General features: G+C 38.5%; 1 long non-coding RNA gene across 1 annotated transcript in view; it reads left to right on the top strand.

Annotated features, from left to right (window-relative positions):
* The first annotated feature begins 582 nt into the window (after positions 1–582).
* LOC122801630 overlaps positions 583–27,885 on the top strand; it is a 191,521-nt gene continuing 164,218 nt past the window's right edge. The window contains exon 1 of the long non-coding RNA XR_006364771.1: positions 583–647. This is a non-coding gene — a long non-coding RNA (uncharacterized LOC122801630). The remainder of the gene's footprint in view (positions 648–27,885) is intronic.

Consider the following 27,885-nt stretch of genomic DNA (forward strand, 5'->3'; position numbering starts at 1 on the left):
AGCCATGTCCAGTTCTTCCTGACAGAAACTTATAGATGTCATCTGCTTTGCCCAACAATAAATGAAGTGGACAGCGGTGGTAAAATTAATTCTACTTCCTTCAAAGAAATTACTCACTCGAACTCCTATGTGTTGGTAACATTTTTCTGTATTGCATTTCCAAAAAATCTGCTTCCCATAGTATAATGCCATTGAATGTCCAGAACAGCATTCTTTACTTGTAGATATAATGCCATATTGCTGGAAAAGTGCTATTGACTCCTTTTCTGTCTTAGGTAGATCCCACAAATGCATTGTATTTATAAAGGTTGTTTTTTGGGGTTAGTTCACTACCACTGAATATCTGTGTAGATCGTCTTTACTAATCTGAAGTATAACTTTGACAACATTTACAGGCTCATGGCTGGGGATATGAAACGTGTATTACACATAGCTGCTGTATAAAATGTATTTACAGTGACAAGATGTTGGAAAACAGCATAGCTTGAAACAAGCACTCTTTCCTTTAAATTTACAATGTTTTTGCTATCTAAACAATGGTTTTAGATGAAGTTGACATTGTCAGTGTGATTTTGCATACATTTCTTTTTAGATTTCCGCATCAGGAAGCAAGAGCTATTATCGGGAAAATCTGGTTGCGATAATACGTAAGTACTCAATATACATTCCCTATAGTACAGTGCTTGTCCTACAAGATAGGTTCATGAAATCATCCTGAGCTCTTACAGCTTATATGGCTTAATGGTTATGTGCTGTGACTATGGTGTACATGTTGCTGGGCTCAAAACAGGCAAAGGCTGTTTATTTTGTTGCTGGGCAGAACAAGGGCTCATAGAGAGAGGGTGATTAAGGCACTTTAAAGTGGCTTTATGCAGGTTTGCATGAAGCAAAGTGGAGCTGACACACGGTTAAACATACAGACATTTAAACTATGTGGGCTTGTCTTAGCGGCACATACCAATACGCAAATTCAGTTAGGTATGATAACCACTGTTTACCTATTCTGTGTTTGAGCATATAGTTTGCCTGCTGCTCAGCAATGGTAATACATGGTTAAACATATAGGTGCTCTATTGAATGTTAAGTTTGACTAAACAAGCACAGATTACGCAGCTCAGGTGGTGTAGTTGTATGGTCTCTGACTGCAGTGTACAGGGTCCTGGATTCAAGATCTATGGCTGCTAGCATTTTTCATTAATGGTAAATGACCAGAATGCATGATAAGTTAGGCAAAGCAAAAGAAACTTATAGAACTCAGATGGTGCAGTGGTATGGTTAGAGACTGTAATATAAAGGTTCCCGGGTTCAAGACTTGACAGGGCTGATTAGTTTTGTTGCTAGCCACAACAACGGCTGATGGTGAGAGGATAATTAAGACACTTTAAAGCAGCTTTAAGTGGGTTTGCATGACTGTATGCATTGCTAAAATATGATTGCTCTGTTTTAGCTTTGCTTTGCGATGCTTACTCCCGCTAACCCCCATGCTAATTTCTTGGAAAGAAAAGAAAAAAGAGTGATAGGAAATTTGTGAAAAAAGGGGCATGCAGGGGGAAAGACAAGATGAAAGATGGATAGGGATCTGCAGGAAGGTCCATAGCTGTCCATTTCTCCCACAGCAACAGTTGTGCATATGCATTAAATTTGGAGGTGAATTTGGATATGCATACCCCTGAGAGAGGGATGAGGACAACAGTAATGTATTGCCTAGGCAATTGAACAAGATTACATGTGTCCAGTGGACATGTCTGTGAAATGGACAGCTATATATGGGGTGTAATTTTTTTGTGGGAATAGATTGCCCTTTATTTTAAGGTGAGAGTGGGTTGTTGGGGAAGGATAATGGTTATATGTGTGGAGGGATGTTGGGTAGAAAAACAGACAAGACAGCAGGCAGGGGCAGTGTATGACACATGTGGGAGGTGAACACCTTGATGGGGAGGATGGTTGGGAATCAGAGGCACATGAGCCCAGAAATGGATACAGTGAGACTGAGTTCCCCACCCATGGGCAGTCACCACTGCACCTTCACGGCCCCAAAGGTGGCTGTGCTGGAGGCTGAGCAGGAGGGGGAGGCTGACCCTCAAGATGGACCATGTAGCTCTCAAGCTGCCGTAGCTGAGGTGCAAACTCCTTTTGCATCTCCCTACACACCAGACCCTGGACCTGACATCAGGTGATGGGCTTCTGTCAGCGCCCACTCTGAGGGGTGAGCCCCATCCCCTGAAGTGGTTCTACCCATGGGTGGTGCAGGACAAGCAGATGAGGAAGATCAGAGGTGGGTCCAAGAAGTGATGGGGCCTGGTGCCATGGCCAGATGAGGCAGGACAGGTGGATCTGCTAGGCTCGTCCTTCAGAGATGAGCTAGGGTGTTGATAGTTTACAACATATGTTGGTTAGTTATGAACAATACAATGCCAGGATTAGTTATAACAGCATGCATGGGTGTTCCAATAGACACCATAACACAATTTTCAATCAGTTGCATAGCAAACAGAACCCAGGGAGATATGGAACCACAGTGGATATTACAACAGCATGCAGGTTACATTGATAGCAACAGGCCACCAATGATTCAACAGGGAGCAGCAATAAACAGACATTGAAATATTGGTATAACAATGGGGAGCATGTCCCAACAGTAGGTTTGTTAAAAACATGCAAATATGAATAAAGTAGTGTAGGCAAACTGTCCCTTCAAAATTCAAAAACAACAAATGATGCTCCAGACCACAGCTACTAAAAACATATAAAAGTTTAATCCAAAGTGAGTGCTTTTGTAGCTCAAGGCTACTTCGTCAGACAAAACTTACATCAAAATGTGCAGTTTATATACATTCAAGTTAAGTAATTAAATGAATGAAATGAAAAATTCATTGACACTAAGTAAACTCAAAATGTAAAACTGCATAAAGAAGCATCTTCCACATAGTTCATTCATCTAATATTATATAGGCTACAAAAATAATGAATACATAGCAAAAAATATATCAAAAAACATTTCAAGAAACATTTACCTAATACATAGGCCTATCTAAAGATACATATACATATTATAAAAACATATATTGTTACTATACAAAGTTTTCATTCACAATACATGGAATATATACTAAAATAAATACATGATTTATCTAGCCACTGTTATCTGATGCCTCTATCCATTAGTACTGATTTAATACCAATTTTATAATTGATACCCTTACTAACATTGGCTTGCAGCCTGATTATCCATTCAAGTTCTTTGACTTCGACTTTATTCTTAATACCACCCCCTCTGATACTGGATCTGACCATATCTGTCACTAAAAACTTGAAGTGATGCTCATTATCACATACCATGGTATGCTTCGCCAGGGTATTGGTATCTATTTGCCTAGAGATGTCATAGAAGTGTTCCCTCATGCAATCACATAGTCTACGTTTCATCATCCCTTCATAGAAACAGCCACATAATACACAAGTGGCTAGGTACCCTAAATTAATAGTATTGCAATGTGCTGTGAATTTAAACATATATACCCTCCCTGTATCAGGGTGGTTAAACTTCCCTGTACTGTCAAGAAAGTCACAGAACCTGCACTTCCCACACGGGTGTGTACCAAATACCACTCCCTCTTCAGAGTTAGTTGATTCACGACTAAGTCGTGGCCCACATAATATTCTTCTCAAACATTTCTTATTCTTATAGACATATCTAGGTCTTTCCCCCATGATTCCTTTCACCTTGTCATCTGCATATAAGATATTCCAGTTCTTATCAAAAATCCTTTGTAATAACTGTGTATTGCTAGAGTAAGTGAAAGGTATTCTCAATGTGTTGTTTCTATACTTCAGTGTTATGGAAGAGGGTTCCTGTTTAGAGAAGTATGGGGTAATATCTACTTCTCTTCTGCTATTAATATCCATTGTCACTTGATAAATTTCTGTCTCACTATAGCCTCTCTCCAGGAATCTATCTTTCATATCCATAAACTCCTTTTCAAATTTCATATCATTAGTTATTAACCTGGAGGTTCTCACCCCTTGTCCTCTAATCACATTTTTTGATAGACATGGTCAAATCCAGTATTAGAGGGGGTGGTATTAAGAATAAAATCAAAGTCAAGGAACTTGAATGGATAATCAGGCTGCAAGCCAATGTTGGTAAGGGCATTAATGATAAAATTTGTATTATACCAGTATTAATGGATAGAGGCATCAGATAACATTGGCTAGATAAATCATGTATTTATTTTATTATATATTCCATGTATTCTGAATGAAAACTTTTTATAGTAACAATATATGTTTTTATAATATGTATATGCATCGTTAGATAGGCCTATGCACTAGGTAAATGTTTCTTGATATGTTTTTTGATATGTATTCATTTTTTGTAGCCTATATAATATCAGATGAATGAACTAGGTGGAAGATGCTTCTTTATGCAGTTTTACATTTTGAGTTTACTTAGTGTCAATGAATTTGACTATGTACTTTTAAGCTAATTAATTATTTAATTACTTAACCTGAAGGTATATAAACTGCACATTTTCATGTAAGTTTTGTCTGATGAAGTAGCCTTGAGCTATGAAAGCGCTCACTTTTGATTAAACTTTTATATGTTTTTAGTAGCTGTGGTCTGGAGCCTCCTTTGTTGTTGTTTTTTTTGCATTGTTAAAAACATGCAATTTATTTTTTTGGTTATATTATTGTTGCAGATAGGGTGGGGGTGAGACAGAGAAATGAACAATTATTTATTACATTGCTCACAACTCTTCTGTACATTATAGTCTACTCAGTAGTCTCCAGATATAACCTGAAATTACAGATACCTATGGGTTTGGGATTGGCCAGTTGGTGTTATACACAGTTATCAGTTCACACTTCATACACCTAATATACAGCTGTACTTACCTGCTGGACCTGTGGAAAAAATTGAGTTAACACTACCTGACTGTTTCTACACATTAAAAGGGTTCAGCTTTGATATGTGCAATCATACTGCATGTGTGTGTGCTAATGTCATAGTCCACCTTCATTTTTGTACAGCACCATGGGTACTAGAAGCAGTGACCAATAGCTGTGATGGCGTGACACTTGAGGGACATTTTTTGGGGAAAACTAAGTGGTCTATGTACTTCTCTTGCAATCATCTGTAGCCTTGGGGCTGGCCAGTGTGTGTTCTACACAGTGTATGAGAGACACATCCTATGGTTAATATCCAGCCTGCCTTACCTGCCGAAGCTGTGGGAAAATGTGTATTTATACAACCTGACTGTTTGTAACAATACTCACATATTCTTGTGTGAAAATATACAGACAGCTTAGTACCCTCCCAGGATTCAAACTCAGCCAGTTTGTTCAAAAAGTAGTCACAATGCTGGTGTTTATCAAAACAAGCTAGCAAGGAACTGCTAGTTCTTATGTGAGTGTTTTCTACCTATTAGTCTGTGATTTGGCCAATCTGACCTTGTATGTCTGACATTCCTGCATGGCAGACAGTTGTTCTATTGTGTACTCACACTTTCAGATATTGCATTACAGGAAACAAGGATTAGCAAGCATTTTTAATATTCAGCTATCAGATCATAGTGCAGGGAAAATGTGTTATGCTTAATCTGTTTTACAAGACTTGATTGTTTGCCACATGAACCATAGATACTTAATGCTATCAGAGCCATATTTCCTGTGCAAAAGCTATACACATTTCCAATTCCTACTAACACATTGCAAATAAAAAACAACAGTCCAGAATTGTATAGTTTTATTGACAGGTTATCACAGTTTTATGTATATCACTAGCATTATCTGTGGTAATTTCAGTTTTATTTAATTCAAACAACACAAAGATTATATCACTGACAGGTGATATTCTGCTACTTTTGATTATACTTGCCAGCAAGATCAGTACTCACCAACCTTGGGCACAGCCTTTACAATCTGCTGCCACGTGCCTCCATGTTCGAAGCCCTCTCAGCTGCAGCTGTACAGGAGACAGAGACACATTTATGACTACCTATCCATCACATACACAGCCTGGACTATCTTAAACAGCAATTGATACTGATACTTACACACTACTGGGGCATTCCCTGCCCATCTTGTTTCCACCGGTCCAGAAGGTCCCTCTTTCTCCACTTGAGATCAGCATAGTGATGCCAAACCTGTTGACCAGTCAGAGGGATCCCAGTAGCACTGGTGAGTTCATAGGCGAGACAGTCCCAGGCCTCTGTTTTATATCCTGAGCCCTGCTACAGGCCCTGCAGCAGTCTCAGATCATGGTTTTCAACAAGGAGTCCAACAATGACCCTGGACTCCAGAATGCCCCAGCGTTGTGCACAAAAGTGAACACCTTTTCCTACTCCAGCCATGGTCCCTACAGTGATAAGTTCCAACTGGTTATAGGCTGTATCCTGTCTACAGGTTTAAATAGTGCTGATTTCCCACAGTTTGCCGTAATTGATTACCTTTGAACCTGCTGAGCTCAGCTAAGCTACGAGCAAACCTGCTTAGCTAAGGTTGGCAGTGCTTAAAGGGGCGGGTCCAGCACTGCTTATCACTGGGCAAATCCACTTAGCTTGGCTACTCACTGTTTAACATTCATATTTAAGCAATGCTTACAACCAGTAAGTGTGGCTGTGCTATGCTTGGCATTACATACATTTTAGTTTTATAGACTATCAGCTGTGTGGGATTGATTCATCATTCCCAACATATTATTAGTTTGTTTACCTTCCCTAACATCCATATCTGTGCTTTCATTACATTTATTCTTGTGTGACTATCTGTATAGGGCACTTGTGTTTATATGGGGGTTTCACAACTTTATTGTACTGACACCTCACATCTGACCCTAATACACTGCTCTGGTTGAAATATAAATTGTTTACTACATAATTACACTTAAAAACTACATTTGTGGTGATTTCAGATACCAAATATAAATGGCATCAGTGGGGCTAGAACCCTGCCTGTCTACTTACAAAACATATGCATTTACCACTACACTATTCCAGTATTATTGACTATGTTTGTGTACTGCTATTTAACTTCTTGGGCTGTTTCAGCTTGGCTAAGTGTAGTTAAGCAGCAGGCACACCTGCGCAGTTACGCTTAAACTTTCTTGCTGATGTAAAAAAAAAAAACATTACAGACATTTTTTAAGTATTTCTCTTGCAAACTTTATGGCTGTTAGACTAACAGGTTTTGATTTCTATGTATTTTCTGAAAGGTATGATGTCTGCACTTCAAATTCTCTGTCATTATTTTCTAACTTCATTCTTTAATGCTTTGCAACTATTTTGACAGTGGCCACTACACTTTTACTTTACAGCCGTACACTATACAGCATTTTGGCCACATCTCTGATGTTCAAAGAGTGATCTCACTCTTTTTGTATTGCTGTATGGCAATTCTGTTATCCAGGAGGTGTGTATTTTGTGAGAACACTGTTCTCAGACACACCCCGTGCGCTCGTACACATTTCCATGTACATATTGCAGCACAGCAGCACCTTCATGCATATGCATGGCACACTGCTGTGCTATACGGGAATGGCACCTTCCGTACAGGAATAAGCTATCCCTGTACGGAAGTTTGCTGAATCTCAGGGTCGATCAAATAACATCTTCCAGTAATCAGTAAAGTAAGAGTGGAGTTTCAAGGTGGGAATTAGGTATTTGTGAGCTAATTATTTAATAGCTATATGTTTAAATCCATCCCATGACAAAGAAAATCTGTCTTTCCAATTAAGAGTTATATAATACTTGATCAACACAAAAAGAGAAATTAAAATACATAATTGCAGTTTATACAACCCAGGTGGGGGAATGTGTAATAAGGTGAACTTTCAAGACAGAGTAAACTTCTCGTACCCCATTTTGTCCAGTTAAATCCTTAAGGAGCACCACAATTTGTAAACACATTTACAGCTCAAAAAAATATGAATTCTTTCTTTTTTATATATTTATTAACTCACAGCACAACAAACAACTAAACAATACCCCAAAACTCTGCCCAAACTAATGCAACTTAAAAATATGTCTCAATCCCTTCTCTGAAAAAATAAAACATTGGTGTAGATTCAATACAGACTACAGGGTCCTCAAAAACTGTGTGTGCATCACAAAGTGACATGCACAAAAAAGCATATCATTTTGTATTCAGTAAGCAGCTCTACATGGTGTGTAGAGCCATGCAAACACAGTAAGCATCATGGCATGCTAATTTCAGCATAAGCAACTGAATTGTATGTTAATCAGCCATTCCAAGATTGTGGAGCTATTCAACAAGCAATAAAGCAATTGTGTACACTCAGTGCGGTTTCTGCCTGGGAATTCCAAAACCTTTCCCACATGAAATTCATGGTAATGCAAAACCTGTTATTCTATCAACTTTCTAAGTTTGTAAGACCAAAATATTTCAGAATTGTCCCTATTTTTGGACCTTTGTCCCACTTTTATTTATGGCTCGGTCAGCTTTGTTGGTCTAAGTGATTGAGAGATATGTAAACATTAAAAATCCTGTAAGAAAATAGTACAATTTGCAAAAGAGCATCAAAAACACATATGCACCAAGTACTCAGCCAGCTATGCACCCTGGGCATCAGACAAAAGACATCTGTATCCCTGAATCCAAAAGAGAGAAAATGAAGGGACATTGCACAGGGTGTTGTTTGGGAGGGCAGAAGGTCAAGGCTGATATAAAAGGTAGTGAGTGCATATAAGTAAGAAAGAAAGACAGGCAAACATTTGGATAAAGTATCAAATGGCCACTGAGACAGAATGAGCCTCACAAATGACTCATCTAACTGTTATGTGTGTGTGCCTGAATGGGCAGACAAGGAGAAACATGTGTTTGAGTATGTTTACAAGAACACAACCAAGCTCTGTGCTACCTCTTTGTCCTGGTATGCTGTACTGGTATAACCAGTGTATTTTACAGCTGACAGTCTGTCATCATCCCCGACCATGAGAACTGGCTCTGCCAGCAGTTGCACTGGCACGTCCATGCCCATGGTCAGATGCACTGCAGCTACCTGAATGTAACTGATGTCTGTGGGATGAGTACACCCAGGACCACAAACCCATGATATACTATGTCTGGGTGTAGACACCTCAACCACTGACAGAGCAGTGGAAGTAATGCCACTATGGCAGCGTGCTCAGACATGGCCACTTTGGCTAACATCAGATGATGATGCTGACCTAAGACCATGTGGATGCTGTCCCCCTCCCAGCAGATGTTCCATCACAGATACTGCCCATTCCATCATGTCATTCATCTGATCCATTGATTTGGCAATACAGTGGAGGCAGTCATGCATGTCAGCCTGTGTCACATCTACAAACCTCAGCATTTCCTTGGAGGCTCTATTGGAACATGCCTGTGTCTCCATGATGGCCCTAAACATATGTTGAGTGGCACATAAAGACACACCAGGATCAGGTGGAGGGTGGACAGCATGCCTCCTCCAAGCACCCCTAACAACCACCTGCATGGTACTTTGCCCACACCTTGGCTACAACCAGAGTCAACTGGCACTGAAACCACAGTAACCACACTACCCTGATCAAATGTCTTACCCTCCACCTGTCCAATATCTAAGGTCTCACTGGCATAGGTAGGCATAGGTCTAAAGGCTGTATCTGTCAGAAATCAGGGGGATGGCTGAATGTCAACCTCAATGTCAGATTCAACCTTTGCACCCCCTCCCCAACTATGCCTCTGTTTGGAAACCATCAACATCAGAGTCTGCCAATACTCTGACATCAGGGGGTAGGAGTCCTATACTTCCACTGGCAGGATCACCTGTAATTATAAGCAACAAGCACAGGAAATAAATTAATACCTACACTACAATTTAATATATATTAACAAACTAACACTGGTGCCACTGTCACAGATGGTACAGCAGTGCACAAACACTCATGACACCCACCTCACACATGCAGATAAATGCATATTCCTGTCAAATGCTTATCAGTACTCAAATAAAATTGTTTGGCTTACCATGTGTAGATGACTCCACACTTGCTGGAAGAAGTTAGGCAAATGGTAAGGACACCATCATCACAATAACACAGGGAGATCAAATTTTCCTTTACATGTCTGTTAACAATACGTTTAACTGAAACTTGGCTGACACATCCACTCAAAGCCCATGTGTAATGAACCAGAATGTGTTGTTAACTGTATCAAATTATCAGTAGGTTCCCCCCAAAATAATTAAAACAACTGAACTATTACTTTCAATATTTTACTATACAAGAAAATGTTAAAAACGGACATATGTAACCTTACCTGGAAGTATATCCTGGGACATACTTGTCCTTCCTGAAACATTAGCACCAACATCAATCACATGTTGTTGTGCACTTTCCACTCAGTTCTTTGGATCTCTGACAGTGGACAGGAACTCTTCATTTGGTGTCAGTGGTGGCTCTGTAGCAGGCCTCCACCTCTAGCCAGCTGTCCATGGGTCACTACAGCTGCTATCCTCTGGGCCGATGAAGTCATATCAGTGGGCTTATGATGCACCTGATAATAAGTCCTGCTGTGCCCCCCCCCCATATCATTCACTATCTGGTTACAAATCTGCATTCTGTCAGACATATCCCCACGTCCTCTCTCAAGCAGAAAAGCACCATGTCACCTAAATGCTTGGACAATGACATCATTTTTGGAATCACTGAAAGTGGGTTTGCGGGGATTGGAGCACTTGAGTGCCATAATGCTAGGTGACATAAAACAAAAAAGGATATTACACATAAATATCACATATATAAAAGTACTGCTTATATATCTATATCTATATATATATATATATATATATATATATATATATATATATATATATCTATATATATATATATATATATATATATATATATATATGACAAAATGCCTATGCCACCAGTAAGCTTCTAAGAAGTGCATACAGATAAAAGTTCCCTTTTCTAATGCATATATATATAATGTATTTTCCTAGTAATGTGAGCAAATCTACTATGTAACTGAAAAAAATAATCATACCATATCAAGATCAGTGGTCTTCTGTGCAGATAAATCCAAATTAATAGCAATCTTCTTCTGTGTTGTCTACATACACAAATCTTCTCAACCTTCAGGTTCCCTAGCCACACAGTTACCTTCTTATAGTATAGATTCAGGCCTGTGAACACAGTACAGATACAAATGAGGTGTGAACTTAGTATTGCTGAATCCCAAACTTTTGGCTCCATGTAGCAAGTATAAGCATAGTGCAGACACTCCCTCAATGTTTGTTGCTAACAGACTGCAGCTGTAAAGGATTACTGGTAGGGAGAAGGAAAGCACAGCAGCAATTCAGACTCACTTACCTGCAGTGGGTGTGTCAGCCAGGTTACACTTACAAAGTGTAGAAGTAATTGTATCAAGCTTTTAAATGGAAGTGAGCAGCACACATTTTCAGTTCTTGTTCACTAATGGCTAAACTCATCTATAGAAAATCTACATTTTCAAATCAATATTTGCATAGAGAAAGCTTACATCCACTTCATATTTTTTTAATAGTGAAATGAAGACGCTGAGGACATTTTTTGAGGCAAGAGGTTATGATGTGTTATGGTTAGAACTTATTGAAAATAAAGTAATAGGTTTGAGAAAGGGTAAAGCCTGTCCTATTTTGCTACTTAAATGCAATTGTCTACACACAATATTGCACATGATAGAAATGGGGTTAATAATAACAAAGAATTTTCATGTGCATTTGTTTTACCTATTACAAATGAAATGTGGTGTATTAAAAATATTATAGTAGATAATTGGAAGGTATTACTTGGCAATCAGGATCTTATAAAAATTATAGGTGAACGACCTAACTTTACATTTAAGAAAAAAAACAATATTAAGAGCTTATTAGAACGTGGAGTAAATAGGGGTGATGGTATTGTAGAAAGTAAAATTCTGACTAAAGGGACCTATGCTTGCAATAACTGTAGACAATGTAGATATATAAGTAATTCTTAGTCAGTTCAATTTTTTCATACTGGGAAGATACATTGGTCTAAAAATTACTATACATGTAATAGTGAGATGGTGGTTTATATAACCCACTGTCTTTCATGCCCAAGCTATTATATTGTTATAACTACAAGATATTTAAAGAAAAGAATTAGTGAACATCTTTTAGCTACAAAGAAAAAAGATTTAGCTAATGCTTTAGGAAGACATTCCATTGCATGTAAAAATTTTAGAAGTTCACTTTTTCTGTCTTGGATAGTGTAGGCCAAAAAGTATTCATGAGAGATAGTAAAGTTATTTTGGAATGTAAAGAATCTCTTTGGCAATATTACCTAGGAGCAGACTATGCCCCTGGGTTACATGAAATGATAAATATAAAATGTTTCTTACAAATGAAAAAGTAATTTATATGTTATATGTATTATTTGATACTATGTATATGTAAAACAAAGGATTTATTCTAATTTTATCTTTTTGATATGAAATTAATTAATGACATAATTTATCATGTGATTAAATGTATTATTATATAAAGTGTTTATGAGTGGAGTTCAAACTGTTTCTGAAGAAGTTCACAAGAAATAAAGTGAATGAAAGCAATAATTTTGGTGTCCGTACTTTCATAAGTTGGCTGGATTAGACCTTCAGTGTCTATTCATTTGTTTTGTGAAAAGATTTTTGTGGCAACTTACTAAGGTTTCGTGTTGGAGTTTGAGTTTTGGTCTGGTTCCATCTAAAACTGGTGAAAGTATGTCACAGGACACGCTTTTAAATTTATCCACTCATCCTGTTCCCGACAGTTTTGCTCATTTTTTTGGAGTAAATTACCAACATGATTACAACTGCTATTCAAAGGGGACTTGAAAATGCAGTTAGTTGTAGCACTGGATCCAATGAAGAACAAAACGTTTCCGGACAAGGTCGGAAGGTTTTAAATCATACACCTGCCTCGGAGGCTGATGGGACACAGTCTGGAGATATACCATCAGTTCAAAACAGCATTTTGGAGGATGTTTTACAAACAACCAAAAATCCTTTTGCTGACATCGAAGAATTTGATCTGAATGCATCTGTAAATAAACTACTTCAAATTCAATGTTTGAACAAAAATCTTGCAAACAAACTATTTTTGAGCTAGAGAAGTTAACTTTAAAATATGTTATGCTGGATGTTGAAATCAGTTATCTAACGGAATGCACTAAACGTTAAGTGTGTTTCACAAGGACTGAAAACAAATAAGTTCCCTAACTGTGTTTCATTTGGTGACAGCGTTTATTTTAAACTTGTAGATATGTTCAACGATTTTGGCATCAATTTGATGTGTGTACTAACGGAACATTATTGCAAACAGTTAGAAGACACTAAGAATCAAATGAGTGACTTAGACAAGAAGATTAAGAACTTTGCTTGTCTTTCCTTGTTTAACAATTTATATTGTGGTATTGCAGCAAAGGCGAAGAGGCAATGAGCCACGATAGTGGCAAGAAAACAAAAGAAATTAAGGCGAGATATTTTTGCCTATGGAAATAAGACTGCATATACTGTGAACAACAACAATTCTATGAACATTTATAGTGGTCATTTAAACACCAAAGTAGTTAGCAGTGGAAATAATCCCACTTTGTGTCTTAATTCAAACTGTGTTGAAAATAACAATAATTCACAGAGCTCCTTTGGTGTTAATAATAATGATGTTGCAATGAATGTTGAAAGTGGTCAAACCACGGATATGCATGAAAACAATAGTACTACAAATTTTACTGTTAATGAAGGGGCAAGCACTTCTAATAATGTGGCCCCTTTTTTGGTAGACAAACAAGGAAACAAGCGGGGACCGACCTGGTCCAAAGTAGTACAGAACAAAGGAAAGGGAAGGGGCAGGAGCAGAAAGAAATGGTAGTTGGATGTAACACTACTGGATATGATATAGAAATTCACAATTTGTCGGGTGTGGTTCTTTCACAACCCGTAACTGAACTCCTAAAGAAAGGTTTTTCTTTTATTCCTAATAATTCCTTCAATATAGCTAGGGTTATTGTTGATTTTAGACTAGCTTTAAGAAAATTGAATTTAAAATATATTATGCATGATATCAATTGTGGTTCTCCTAATGTGGATCCTAGAAAAGTTAATAACTATAATCCACCTTTATTAAGTACGCTTCAAGTATTTCAAAATAAATGTGAAACAGGCTTTAGACCCATAAAACCTGATAGGAACATTAAAAACTTAAATGAATCAGAAGCAAAGGCATTGAAAACCTTTAGCGAAAACAGTCAGCTAAGAGTGATTAAGGCTGATAAGGGGGCAAAATAGTTATCATGGACAAAAAAGACTATAATAGTTCTATAGAAGACTTGTTAAAAGATGACAAAAAATATAAAAAAGTGGATGTTAACTTTATTAATCATGGATATTTACACTTAGATACATGTTTATTGATATGTTCTGCCAAGGTGAATAAGATCACCAAAGCTATACATACTTACAAGTTGAACATCCAAAAATGGCAGTCTTTTTTGGTATACCAAAAATACAGAAGAATAGTTTAAATCCTCCCTTCAGACCGATTATATCGGCCACTAAATCCAAAACTGAAACTCTTTCTACTTGGTTGGATTTTATTCTTAATCCCATCATGCAAGCCTCAAAATATTATTTAAAAGATTTCTGGCATCTGTTGGAATTATAAAGAGATTTAAATGTACCAAATTAAGACTTTTCTTTTGCATCATTAGATGTTTCTTCACTGTACACATGTATTGACCAAGAAATAGGGGTAGAATTTCTAAGAGAATACCTGTCTAAAAACAGTGCTTTAAATAATTCTAAAATTAACACAGTTTGTACCCTGATGGAATTGGTGCTTGATAATAATTTCTTCAGATTTAATAATCAATTATACAAGCAGATTTTGGGGATTGCAATGGGAGCAAGAGTTGCTCCAGCATATGCTAATCTTGTGATGGCGAATTAGGAAGACAAATTTGTTGACAACAGTAATCTCGGTAAAAACATTTTATTTTACCTTCGTTACATTGATGATTTGTTCTTCCTTTGGCATGGCACCGCTGAAGATTTTGATAAATTTGTAGCATATCTGAATGGCACTTCAGATTTTTTTTAGTTTTCCATAGGAGGGTATGGTCAAAGTTTGAATTTTCTTGATCTACATTTGACATATGATGTAGCATCTAAACAGTTTATTAGTAACATCTATAGAAAATCTACATTTGCAAATCAATATTAACATAGAGAAAGCCTACATCCATTCCATATGAAAAAAGGAGTGGTTAAGGGACAGCTTATTAGACTGAGTAGATTAACATCGCAAGATGAAACCTTTATTAGTGAAATGAAGACTCTGAGGACATTTTTTTGAGGGAAGAGGTTATATGATGTGTTATGGTTAGAACTTATTGAAAATGAAGTAATAGGTTTGAGAACGGGTAAAGCCTGTCCTATTTTGTCTATTCAAATGCAATTGTCTACACACAATATTGCACATGACAGAAATGGGGTTAACAATAACAAAGAATTTTACATGTGCATTTGTTTTACCTATTACAAATAAAATGTGGTGTATTAAAAATATTATAGTAGATAATTGGAAGGTATTACCTGGCAATCAGGATCTTATAAAACTTATAGGTGAACGACCTAATTTTACATTTAAGAAAAAAAAAAACAATATTAAGAGCTTATTAGAACGTGGAGTAAATATGGGTGATGGTATTGTAGAAAGTAAAATTCTGACTAAAGGGACCTATGCTTGCAATAATTGTAGACAATATATAAGTAATTCTTCGTCAGTTCAATTTTTTCATACTGGGAAAATAGATTGGTCTAAAAATTACTATACATGTAATAGTGAGATGGTGGTTTATATCGCCCAGTGTCTTTCATGCCCAAGCTATTATATTGGTATGACTACAAGATGTTTAAGGAAAAGAATTAGTGAACATCTTTTAGCTATAAAGAAAAAAGATTTAGCTAATGCTTTAGGAAGACATTCCATAGCATGTAAAAATTTTAAGAAGTTCACTTTTTTTGTCTTGGATAGTGTAGGCCAAAAAGTATTCATGGGAGATAGTAAAGTTATTTTGGAATGTAAAGAATCTCTTTGGCAATTATACCTAGGAGCAAACTATGCCCCTGGATTAAATGAAATGATAAATATAAAATGTTTCTTACAAATGAAAAAGTAATTTATATGTTATATGTATTATTTGATACTATGTATATGTAAAACAAAGGATTATTTTGTTCTAATTTTATCTTTTTGATATGAAATTAATTAATTTATGACATCGTTTATCATGCGATTAATTTTATTATTATGTAAAGTGCTTATGGGTGGAGTTCAAACTGTTTTTGAAGAAGTTCACAAGAAATAAAGTGAATGAAAGCGTTAATTTTGGTGTCCGTACTTTCATAAGTTGGCAGGATTAGACCTTCAGTGTCAAGATACAGTCATCCAGTGGCTGGATGAGTTTGGGACTACTGACATCCCACAGTTGTGAAAGTATACAGATAAAGATTCTTTAAATTAGATAGAAAGCTGGATATAGGCAAGACTGGTATGCATAATTCTCTTCTCTTTTTCTCTCCTTTATATTCGACAGCCTACCAGGAGATGGCAGTAAACAGGGAAGCCCATACTTATCATTTAGAAATACTTAGAGAAGCAAGGGGTATGTATGCAGCATAACATGAGTATTATCTTATCTAAAGTATTGTTCTTCCAGGATCAATATCAGAAGACCAAATGGGAATAACAGCAAACAGCAAAACATCAAAAAGACCGGCTCTCTAACTTGCTGTTGTGGGAGGCTGTGCCCCCCACACCCCCCACTAAATATATATTCCAACTCTGAGATTGCACTACAGTGAGGACAGGACAAACATTTTAATCTTCACTGTACCGCGATCTCACAAACAGCACTTTGAGGTCCGGTCTTTTCGATGTTTCGCCGTTCACTGTTATTTCCATTCGGTCTTCTGATACAGACCTGTTCTTCTAAACAGTAGTAGAAAATTAAACATGCTTATCTTAATTGTAAAATCAAGCATGCATGCGTCAGGCTGTAGGAGTCAATTGTAATAACTCATTTGGATGCTGTGGGTTCAAATCCCACAAGTAACAGATATATTGTAAAATTACGTAAAAAGATTACATAATAATTTCAACAAAATTGGCATACATGCCATGCTGTTTAATTAATCTGTATTATTTGACCAAGCATATATGCAGTGTATACATATTGTAAGCATTACTTAGCATAATCATCAGTTATCAAACTTTGTAGTTGTTAATAAGTATACTTAAATGTAAAAGTAGAAATAAATTATTTATATTGTACTAATTTATTGTATGTCACATATGATGGTGCTAATAATCTTTTTTTTTCTTTTACCCCAACCCTTATCTCTCTCTTTTTTATATTTATATGTGTAGTCACAACTCACAAAATACCTTACAGCACAGGGAGGTAGGCCAACCACTGTGTCTCAGCCTAACCCTCTCCAGCTACTCCTGCACCAACGCCCAGCAAATCTGTGACCCAACCTGGCAGTACTGCCTCTGCTGCCCCTGCATTACATGGGCACTCCACATCAGTTAGCATTACCCTGACATCTGGTGCAGTGGTATCCTCCAAGAGTACTGTCAGAGGTGGGGATTTTGTCACCCCAAGGAGATGCCAGGCATGTTGCATGAGGTGATGGAAAGCACCATTGGTGCAAACCTCAGTCAGATGGAGAAGATGCTCACTAGAATGCTGGGCAAACAAAAATGTCAAGCACTCCAACAGCAAGCTGAGGAGAAGGACAGTGATGTCAGTTCTGAGAGTGACTACTAGATTATCATTGTCACCATGTTTGATGGACATCAGCATCTGATGTTCCCTCCCTATCCCCAGTCATGGTGTCCCCCAACCTGTTGTGTACCTCACCATCCCTGTCTCTTATCTTGTTTGTCTGCATATGCTTCCTCACCTACCCTACTTACCTGACCCAGAAATACCTACATCCCTTACCCAACATTTATCTCTTATTGAAATAAGAAATCAAAAATGTACACCTGTCCCCCAAAAAAAAATCAAATATATTGTCTCATACATAGCTCTCCACTTCACACATGTGTCTTCTCAACACACTTAACTTTGTCCAATTTGCTATGCAATAGGATTACTTTGTTGTCACCCATCTTTGTTGAGGTGACAGTCCAAATTCAGCCAATATTCTTCATTTTACACTGTTGAAAATGTGGATAACTATGGTTCTTTCCTATGTCCACCCTGCACATCCCTATAATGCTTTCCCTTTGTTTTTCTCCCTGCCTGCCCCCCTATATTACATGTTCCCATCTATCTCTTTTTAACACCTTTAATCTGGTCAAAAAATAGAATCATGCACCTCACACATAAATAATAAATACCCAATGAAACCCTTCATGTTTTGACTCATGTTTGCACAGCATTTCACATCATACACCAATGCCAAGCGGTGGTGAATGGCTCTTCACATCCAATGACATGGTGTGGTTACCACTGGGCAATGCTGCTTAAACCGGCTGTGTGAAGGAAACACAGAGTTAAAGTAGAATAACAGCAGTCATATTAAAAATTGCATTTAAATAACTATTTTATTTAACCTGATGACTGTACCAATATGTAACTCCATAAATGTACAGTTGACATAAACCACTTGAGTAGTGTGTGTTTAAATATAGTATTTCACTGTATTCATTCCTTCTCACATTCCAAATAATTATTACATGTAATTATTTAATTACATCATGAATACATATTTAAAATCATTATCCAATCCCTGTATCATCTGGGCTCAAAATAAAAGCTCTGAGCTCTTACACCTGTAAGCCAGCAAAGCAGCAACTGTGTTTCTTACACTCAGTACTATCCAAAGTGCTGAATTCCATGTCTCTCTGCTTAACATGTTTGTGCAGAGGAAAGAAAACGAGTAAAACTCTCATAATTTTATCACTGAAGCAGAGGCTTGCATTTGCTCATCGTTTAACTACACACAAACAGGGAAACCAATATAAATACTTTTTTAAGGTTATATGATTTATAACACATTTCTGATATGAACTAGTTATGAACACCATAGTATCTGTTAGCTATGTCTGCCATAGCCAGTATGGAAAAGTACTACTCAAGTTCAAGTATGAGTCCTTAAATGTGTATCTCACATTTGTAAACACTTTGCCATTGATGTCACAAAACAGCTGCTCAGAAGTGCACTATGGAAAGTGCTTATAAGCATAAATTACATATGTTTACTGCATAGTTACTCTTTATCCTATTAAAGTCCATGTATAAACACAACCAAAGGGAAGGCACTTTTTAATGACTGAGCACATGCACTGCTGTCATGATTTACCTGCACCCATGCATTTGAAACTTGGAATCTCAGTACTTTTCCCAAATATCCACTACACTACACTACAGAAATAAATATCAGAAGTGCTTTGTTACATACCTTGTACATTGTTAAACTGACCATTCACATTCAGATTGTATAATACTCATACTAATGTGGACAGCAATTATTCACAAATATGAACACACAAATCATCTTCTTTCGGCTGTTCACATTAGGAGTCGCCACAGCAGATCACCTGTTTCCATTTCTTCCTGTCCTCTGCATCTTGCTCTGTCACACCAACCACCTGCATGTCCTCTCTCACCACATCCATAAACCTTATCTTAGGCCTTCCTCTTTTCCTGTTACCTGGTAGCTTTATCCTTCGCATCTTTTTCCCAATATACTCAGCATCCCTCCTCAGCACATGTCCAAACCAACGTAATGGTGCCTCTCTGGCTTTGTCTTCAAACCTTCCAACCTGCTAATATACTTATTCCTAATCCTGTCCACCCTCGTCACACCCACTGCAAATCTTAACATCTTTAATTCTGCCACATCCAGCTCAAACTCCTGCCTTTTTGTCAATGCCACTGTCTCCAACCCATATAACATAGCTGGTCTCACTACCCTCTTGTAGACCTTCCCTTTCACTCTTACAGGTACTCGTCTGTCACAAATCACTCCTGACACTCTTCTCCACCCACTCCATCCTGCCTGTACTCTGTTCTTCACCTCTCTTCCACACTCACTGTTACTCTGAACTACTGACCCCAAGTATTTAAACTCATCCACCTTCGCCACCTCTACTCCTTGCATCCTCAGCATTCCTCTATCCTCCCTGTCATTCACACACATATATTCCGTCTTAGTCCTGCTGACCTTCATTCCTCTTCTCTGTAGAGCATATCTCCATATCTCCAGAGTCTCCTCCACCTGTTCCCTACTCTCACTACAGATCACAATTTCATCTGCAAACATCATAGTCCACGGGGACTCCTGTCTGATCTCGTCTGTCAACCTGTCCATCACCATTGCAAATAAGAAATGGCTCAGAGCTGATCCTTGATGTAACCCCACCTCCACCTTAAACGCATTTGTCACTCCCACCGTAGACCTCACTGCTGTCACACTACCCTCGTACATATCCTGTACCACTCTTACATACTTTTCTGACACTCCTGACTTCCTCATACAATACCACAACTCCTCTCTAGGCACCCTGTCATATGCTTTCTCTAAGTCTACAAAAACACAATGGAACTCCTTCCGACATTCTCTGTACTTCTCCATCAACACTCTCAGAGCAAAGATCGCATCTGTAGTGCTCTTTCCTGGCATCCTGGCATGAAACCATACTGCTGATCACTAATCATCACGTCCCTTCTTAACCTTGCTTCCACTACTCTTTCCCATAACTTCATGCTGTGACTGATACATTTAATCACTCTGTAGTTACTACAGCTCTGCACATCACCCTTATTCTTACAAATCGGTACCAAAACACTTTTTCTCCATTCCTCAGGCATCCTCTCACTTTCCAAGATTTCATTAAACAATCTGGTTAAAAGCTCCACTGCCATTTCACCTAAACACCTCCATGCTTCCACAGGTATGTCATCTGGACCAACAGCCTTACCATTCTTCATTCTCTTCATAGCTATCCTTACTTCCTCCTTGCTAATCCATTGTACTTCATGATTCACTATCCCTACATCATCCAACCTTCTCTCCCTCTCATTCTCTTCATTCATCAATCCCTCAAAGTACTCTTTCCATCTCCTCAACACACTCTCCTCACTTGTGAGTATGTTTCCCTCATTATCCTTTATCACCTTTACCTGCTGCACATCTTTCCTAGCTCGGTCCCTCTGTCTAGCCAATCGGTACAGGTCCTTTTCTCCCTCCTTAGTGTCCAACCTTTCATACAACTATTCATATGCCTTATCCTTAGCCTTCACCACCTCTCTCTTTGCCATGCACCTCATCTCCTTATACTCCTGTCTACTTTCTTCATCTCTCTGACAATCCCACTTCTTCTTTGCCAACCTCTTTCTCTGTTTACTCTCCTGTACTTCCTCATTCCACCACCATGTCTCCTTGTCGTCCTTCCTCTGTCCAGATGTGATACCAAGCACCTTTCTAGCCGTCTCTCTTACTAGCTCTGCTGTAGTTACCCAGCTAGTTGGTAACTCTTCCCTGCCACCCAGTGCCTGCCGTAACTCATCCCTGAACTCCACCTCACAATTACCCTTTTTCAATTTCCACCACTTGATCCTTGGTGCTGTCCTCACACTCCTCCTTCTCTTCTTGATAACCAACGTCATCCTACAAACCACTATCCTATGCTGCCTACCTACACTTTCTCCAGTCACCACTTTACATTCTCCAATCTCCTTCAAACAGGCCCTCCTACATAAGATATAATCCACCTGTGTGCATCTTCCTCCACTCTTGTATGTCACCCTATGCTCCTCCCTCTTGTTAAAATATGTATTCACCACAGCCATGTCCATCCTTTTCGCAAAATCCACTACCATCTGACCTTCTGCATTCCTTTGTTTAACACCATACCTACCCATCACTTCCTCATCCCCTCTGTTCCCTTCACCAACATGCCCATTGAAATCTGCTCCAATCACCACTCTCTCATCCTTGGGTACATTCATCACCACTTCATCCAATTCACTCCAAACTTTTTCTTTCTCATCCATTGCACACCCAACTTGTGGAGCATATGCACTAACAACATTCATCATTACACCATCAATTTCCAGCTTCATAAACATCACTCTATCCGACACTCTTTTCACCTCCAAAACACTCTCAGCATACTGTTCCTTCAGAATAACTCCTACTCCATTTCTCCTCCCATCCACACTATGATAAAACAATTTGAACCCACCTGCGATACACCTAGCTTTACTCCCCTTCCATCTGGTCTCTTGCACACACAATATACCAACCTTCCTTCTGTTCATCATATCAGCTAGCTCTCTCCCTATACCAGTCATACTGCCAACATTCAAAGTTCCGACCCTCACTACCACAGTCCTAGCCTTTCTCCTCTCTTCCTGCCTTCAGCCATGTCTTCCGCCTCTTTTCCTTCTTCGGCCAACAGTAACCCAATTTCCACCAGCACCCTGTAGGCTAACAGTACTGGTGGCAGTCGTTGTTAACCTGGGCCTCGACCGATCCGGTATAAAAAATTTTCTTGGTGACTGCATGAAATGTTTTGGCAAAGTTTTACACCGGTTGCCCTTCCTGATGCAACCCTCCCCATTTATCCAGGCTTGGGACCAGCACAAAGAAATGCACTGGCTTGTTCATCCCCAGTGGCTGGGTTAAATATGAACACACAAATATGATCACAAAAATATGTGTGTCTGTATGTGACAATTTACGTGTGTAATGTACACAACATACTGGAAAAAACAGAAAAATGTCTAATTTCTGCTACATGCATTTCTGAAAGAAGTTTGCATAAAGTTTGACAAGCTGTCTCTTAAAGTATACCTGCACATTAGAAACACAACAGGAAATACTAGAGCCACACTTTGCACACCGCTCTCATAACAGGATATGTCAACCAGATCATATAATGATGATGGCATCATCTATAAAGACAACTCCGACAAGGCAAGCATGAACTTCAGTTGTGTTGCAACCATCACAATCTATGTTTTGCAGATTGGAACAAATTAATTACATGTGTGATAAATTAACACAACAGCTATATAATGTGTTTGTTTCTATGCATGTGTAAGTGTGTGTTCATAATCAAAGGAACATCAGTCTGTAACCTGTTATCAGTAGTCTGGTACCATGAAGAACTTTAATATCTTGACAGTCATACATCACTACCTATCTATTTCATATAGGCCTCCCAGCATCTTCTCCCAAACATGCAATGATGATGTCATCTACTATAAATTGTCCAGCAGCATTGTAAAAAACTTATGCTATAGCACTTGTATTTAATGCTGAGCTCTATAGCTGGTGTACTTAGGTAGGCATTCTAATCTCACTACGTTCAACTTATGTGTGTGTAGTTAGAAGATCATAACTGTGTTTCCTAGTGTCAGCATTACAGTCCCATGGAGTATAAATATTTTGACAGTTGTACATACCTACACATCCATTTCATACAGTCTTCCTAACAACTTCTGCCAAACATGCAATGATGATGTCATCCACTATAAATTGTCCAGCAGCAGTGTAAAAGTCAGATTTGTGCTGTGGCAGTTGCGCTAAATACTGAGTTTTCTAGCTGGTGTACTTAATGAGATAAGGGTTTTAGTCTCTATGTAGTCAACGTGTTTGTGTGTGTGCACTCAGAAGATGCTCACTGTGTTTCTTACAGTCCCAAAAAGTACAAATATTTTGACAGTTGCACATGCCTACACATCCACTTCATTCAGGCCTCCCAGCATATTCACTTCAACATCCAATGATAATGTCATCCAGTATAAATTGTCCAGTGGCATGGTAAAAGTCATACATATGCTGTGGTGCTTGCATTAATTATTGTGGTGTGTAAATAGGTAGGGGTTCTATTCTCACTACAGTCAATTGGTATTTGTGTGTTTGTGTGTGTGTATTAACTTGGTTGACATTCGAGAGAGAATTTTACACACTGAGACACTGCTATTACCATTTTCTTACCACCACACACTGCTGATGTCATCAGCTATAATGTATTGTCAGACACTATATAAGCCAGACTTGTGTTGTGGTGCTTGTGTTAAGAACTGTGCTTTGTAAGTAGATAGGGGTGCTATTCTCACTGCAGCCAACTGTGTGTGCATTCAGCAATCACTATGTTGACAATTTTAAAATGATACGTGAGTCCACAGCTATGTCAGTCCCTACTCTGAGCATCTTGTTGTAGCATACACTGATGATGTCAACCTGTATAACATGCACCTTGACAGTATTCAAGATAAACCTGTACAATGGCAGTACCCTTAACCACTGTGTTTGCAAGCTACTTTACTTACACATATAGGAGTTCCATTCTCACAGCAGACAACTTGAGTCTCTATGCATGCAAATATCACTTTTGAGAAATTTTCCACAGTGATGTGACTCCACATCCATGTCCTACACTCCTCTCAACATGTTTTCCTCTGCATAAAATGATATCATACTTCATAAAGTGCAATGTGACAGTGTTAGTCAGACATTTGTGATGTTGCTACTGTTACATTGCATGGCATTCATAGTCTAGCCTACATAGGTGTAATTTTCAAATCTGGCCTAGTCTACTGATATGTGTGTGTGTGTTTGTGTGTGTGTGTGTGTGTGTGTGTGTGTGTGTGTGTGTGTGTGTGTGTGTGTGTGTGTGTGTGTGTGTGTGTGTGTGTGTGTGTGTGGGTGTGTGGGTGTGTGTGTGTGTGTGTGTGTGTGTGTGTGTGTGTGTGTGTGGTTGGTGGTACATTATGGTCATTGTATGAACTTTGGAATCACCCTTCATTTCACTACCACTTAGGAGGGAACCTTTCACATAGCCCCATGCAGCCACCATCCTCCTTTTCCTCTGACCACATGACAACTATCCTGTTGAGGCATGGAGGATGTCCTCATGTCAAATCTGTATACAAACATCATGAAGCAGAGTCTTTCCTTGCACCTCTGCAAGCCATCTCCAGACAACTAAACATGTGATTGCTAATTCTGTCATGGTATGGTGTCCCATATACTGTGGCAGTATGCAATGCAATCCAGCAAATACACACATGCACACAATGGTCTTACTATCTTCCACAATTTAGATATAGGGAGTTATAATAATGGCTAGGACTTCATGTGATGTTGGCCATTAGCCTAATAATGTCATGTGATGCTATAAACAGTTGACATGTCACTGTTGCTGTCATTGACATGTACTGTATTGAGGTATAGATATACAGTATGGCTGGAAGAGGATATTACAATCTCTGATGTGAGTTAATGTATTGATGGCTATTGCTGCCATTTCATTACATGCTCCTTCTATAACAGCTGTTGTAATATGCATCCTGAGAAGTGTCAACATGGTATGCTACATTTTTATGCATATCGTTAGGGTACTGGGACATGTGTTGGTGTAGTGGAGCAGATCAGCCTTCTACACAGTTCACATTCCACAATCAAAGTGACACTTGCAGTATGGCAAAGGTTTGCATGTGTCTACATACCATCATTAAATGTTCTGTGACAGACAGCAATATAAATTCATAGTGATTACATACCCGCATAAGTTTTGCTTCATACATGTTATCATGCTGTGTTTGAATTCAATTACAACCCTGTGGAATTGATAGTGTGTGAAGTTGTGTTGCTATTCACAAGGATTATTGAGGTGGTCAGCAGCACCATCGTGTGACTATTAGCATTTGTGTCAGGAAATATTCTGCATGAGCCACAAAAAAACTGATTAATAAAATGTCCTTATATGCCATCAGACTGCTCAAACACAGCTTTCCCATGAAACACATATATAGGCATATATTGTGCAATTGATGTAAGTACATGACATTGATACTGTATGAACAGTACTAGTGTGTGGAATGTGATGAATGACCAAGGTTGTATTTGGAGGTCTTTTCACAGATCATTTATTCCAATGTGTGAAATTTTAATGTTAAGGGAAATACACAACTAAGGGCAGATCAGCATGTCGATGACACCAGACATACACAACCTGAGTAAATAGACAATCTGCTAGTGACAGTTTGTCTCACACATCACCCCATGACCCCACTGGCCACCAGTCAAAGTATACATGCAAACAGTACTCAGTTTTTATTCTCAGAGGGACAGCTCATCTGTGCACTCTCTACAGCTAATAACACAGAATCAATGGGTCCTGACAACATCACAGGTTACATATATGTGACTTGAAACCTGACCTCCCAAACACACTTGGATCTATACTTCAACACAGCCTCCAGGCAGCCTATGTTCCTGTAGAAGGATGCACAGCAACATGCATCCATCTGACTGGGGTGGACCATCACCTGACGCATGGAGTTATAGACCCATCCTGACTCTCCTCATCTGTAAGGTAGTCCAACAAGTCATCTTGGACTTTCTCTAAAAGGACTGTGACATCTGTTTACTGTCTTCAAGAAGGTTACCAAGGGCATGTATGATGACAACACCATCATCCTCTGTAACTTGACCTGGCCGAGGCATTTGACACAAATCCACAGTCAGGTATTATAGAGAAACTGTTTGATGTGGACATAAACACCTACATTAACAAGTGGATAGAAAACTGGATCACATAAATGTCTGGTAAATATGTGAAGTTACCTCTATCTAGAGTCAAGTGACCAGGTCCGTACCTGAGGATTCTGTGCTAGGCCCTTTCCTGTTCATTATTTATGTCTCAGATGTCAAAACTGGCATACACATCCTTTAGCCAACCATCTCACTTATGTGTAGCACAACTCCTGAGTATGAGCAGAACATCCAGATCAAAAGGCATTACAGCTCCATTGTTTTCAGCTCTCATCACATCGGTAATTGAATACAATGCACCCGTTTGTATGTACCTCCCAAAATATCTTCCATGGATGAGTTACTCAAGTGTACCACTTTTGCCAGAGTGAGCTCCTACACATCCTATCGGCAATACCTAAGTATTCTTTTTGGTACATAAACATTAGGGTTGACAGTGCAGAACCCTCTTCAAGGTGTTATACAAAATGCATGTGTGATACATGTTCCTGTGATGCACACAGTAAATACATAGCTGATTGACAACCTTTATGTCATGGGTTACATTTGTAAAAGTGTGGAATGTAGCATATATATGTCATGCAAACCTCTCAACTAGCCAGGATTGCTCATATTTCTACATACAGGTGTAGCAGTGTTCCACCTAACACCTCCAACAGATGTTAATTTTTGAGTAAGGTGTGCTTGATTCCCCTCATATATTACTGAAAAATGGTGTCAGTTGTGCAAGTCTGTTCATGCCGAACCATCTATAATCACTCACATTCACATATGCTAAGTGAATAACATGGATTAATAGTGGTATTATGCTGATATTGTCCATGATTGTGTGTGCTTCTGTCCACCATTGTACATGAGCCAGTTGCTATGTGTCCCACTTGTTTGAGAACCATGCTGACTGTACAGTCATATTGAGGCAACTCATTTTGCACAGCTTCACAATATGCACCTACTCACTATTGGTTATACTGTCCTTGATAAATGTACTCTCCAGTGTTCGTGTCAGGATGCTTCTGCCATGACAAATACTCTCCATTGATATGTCACCTTGTGTGACAGTCACATAATATTCACTAACTCTCTGATATTTGTGTGACAATACCCACAAAGCCACACAGGAGGTGTGCACAGTACTATGTACTGTATCATGTAGATATGTGATTAGTGTTCATGTACAAGGGTCTTGTTTTTCTGGGTTATGTACATTGACATGCCCTCATCTACTGTACATTACCATGTTTCACCTGTCCTCTTCCCCTGTGTGCATTTCTGCAATTCATATGTGTG

This window comes from Protopterus annectens, chromosome 1.part0 (assembly GCF_019279795.1).
Source record: "Protopterus annectens isolate FY-2018-M chromosome 1.part0, PAN1.0, whole genome shotgun sequence".
NCBI classification, from domain to species: domain Eukaryota; kingdom Metazoa; phylum Chordata; order Ceratodontiformes; family Protopteridae; genus Protopterus; species Protopterus annectens.